This window comes from Mus caroli, chromosome 18 (assembly GCF_900094665.2).
Source record: "Mus caroli chromosome 18, CAROLI_EIJ_v1.1, whole genome shotgun sequence".
Lineage (NCBI taxonomy): Eukaryota > Metazoa > Chordata > Mammalia > Rodentia > Muridae > Mus > Mus caroli.
This window is the reverse complement of record NC_034587.1, coordinates 53,457,031-53,459,333: the sequence shown is the minus strand read 5'-3', so window position 1 is coordinate 53,459,333 and position 2,303 is coordinate 53,457,031. Positions and strand designations below refer to the sequence as shown.

The 2,303-nt window shown below is 50.8% G+C and overlaps 1 pseudogene; it reads right to left on the bottom strand.

Moving 5' to 3' along the window:
- Positions 1-1,448, bottom strand: part of LOC110284538 — a 7,553-nt pseudogene extending 6,105 nt beyond the window's left edge.
- Between the last annotated feature and the right edge of the window lie 855 nt (positions 1,449-2,303).

Genomic DNA, 2,303 nt, shown 5'->3' with positions numbered 1-2,303 from the left:
GATGGTTGTGAGCCACCATGTGGTTGCTGGGATTTGAACTCTGGACCTTCGGAAGAGCAGTCGGGTGCTCTTACCCACTGAGCCATCTCACCAGCCCCCGATGTCCTGGTTTTTGTTGTTGTTTGGTTGGTAGGTCAACTTGAAAGGAGCTGGAGTTAGTTGAGAGGAAGGGACCTCAATTGAGAAAATACCCCCATCAAATTGGCCTGTGGAAGGACCCATTTCACTGTGGCTGGTGGTATTCCTCAGATGTGGTCCTGGGTTCTGTAAGGAAGCAGGTTGAGCAAGCCAGTGAACAGCACCCTTCCATGGCCTCTGCTTTAGTTCCGGCCTCCATGTTTCTGCTCAGCTTGGTTTTAGTGTGTGTGTGTGTGTGTGTGTGCTGTTGGTGGTGGTTGGTTGGTTTTTGGAGATAGGGATTCTCTGTGTAGACCTGCTATCCTGGAACTCATTCTGTAGACCAGGTTGGCCTCAAACTCAGAGATCTGCTTGCTTCTGCCTCCCTAGTTCTGGGACAAAGGGCAAGCGCCACTAGCACCCAGCCCTGCTTGAGTTTCTGTCCTGACTTCTTTAATGGTTGTTGGGCTGTGGGTGTGGGGGAAAACCTGACTCCCACCAGAGTTCCGGTGCTCTGGTCAGGCAGACACGGAAGATTGCAGCACGCTTTCCACACAGCCCCAGGTGGATGTTTGGCTGCGGGAAGCCACTGGACCCCTAGCTCGGTGGGTGGTGGACAAGGGGCAGCTCCAGGTACCAGGTTCCCAGTCTCAGGCATCCCAGATACCGATGGACACTACATTAGAGCTGAGAACAAATGGGGGCCCATGGGGGTGGCTTGGTCAGCCCCAGGCTAAAGGGAGGAGGGGGCAGGGGGAAAAGGGGCACTGGGTGATCCTCATGCAGGCGAGAGTCCTTAGTCGGGTCTGTGGCTGGCGCATAGGAAGGCCTTCTGGCAGGAGGTTAAACTCAGCTCCTTAGGGGAAAACCTATCCCATCGTTCAAGCACAGCGGGCCTTGAAGAGCAGAGACGGTCTAGGGTCTTAGAGCTTTATTGTAGAAAGGCAGGGGGAAAGAGAGAAGGTAGAAAGAGGGAGAGGGACCGGCCATGGCCACATGGAGAGAGGGTGGAAGGGAAACAGAGGAAGGCTAGAGAGGAGAGTAAGAGCGGGGCGGTGGTGGCGGGGCACGCCTTTAATCTCAGCACTGTGAGGGTGGAGTCTAGCAAGAATGCCAGAAGCTTGGAACATTTTCTGTGTGACTTATAGTCACAGAATTATGGAGTTGGGGGCTCTGTGGTTTCAGGCACCTGTCTTTGGGAACGTGGCTCGGTGTTCTGTCCCTTGTAGAGCAAGCCTCATTCGATAAAAATAGGCTGCCTATCATGGCCCCACAAATGGTGAACTGTTATCTATCAGTAGAAGATGAAATAAACACTTACCTTCTCTCATTGCTGTAAGTCATGGTGTTTTATCACAGCAGCAGAAACCCTAAGGCTGAGGCATTTCCCCTGCCTTTTTCCTTCCTTTCTGCCTCCCTCCCTTTCCCCTTCCTTCCTTTCTGTGTGTTTTTGTTTTTTGCTGTTGTTTTCACATAGAGTCTCATGATATAGTCCAAGCTGACCTCAAACTTGAGACCATCTAGATTCAGGTAGGATTATAGGCAAGCACCACTCCATCTCACTTGGCTGCCAGCTTAGAATTATCAAACCCACTGTCAACTCCAGCCAGCCCTGCCCAGCCCTGAGCCCTATAGCCTGCCCTCTGTATCCTCTCACTATGGGCCATTTGTGTGCAGCCGTGGGAAGGCCTTATCCCAGATACAAACTCCATCCACAATCTTGTCTACCCCTTGGATCTAGGATCAAGCATACAGCACTTCTGAACAAAATGCATCAAGGCAGGACTCAAAGAAGGTCCAAAGTGAGCTTTCACAATTACATGGGCAGGGAATGAATTTCAGCGTACCCACGATGAGCATCTGACTTACAGGCCTGGCACAGGCTTTGCTCTTTGGGACAGGGTGTGTTCAGGGGAACATTGAATCAAAGTAAAAAGAATTTCACTTGAAGATGACCTTAACTTTTTTTTTTTCTGTGATTTCATAAGTCTTTGTAAGTAGGGTTCAAGCATATCTGCAGACATGTGTACTACAGATAAGTATGAAAAAATACTGTATAGCAGATGTTAATAAAAGAAAAGGAAGCCGGGCGTGGTGGTGCACGCCTTTAATCCCAGCACTCGGGAGGCAGAGGCAGGCGGATTTCTGAGTTCGAGGCCAGCCTGGTCTACAAAGTGAGTGCCAGG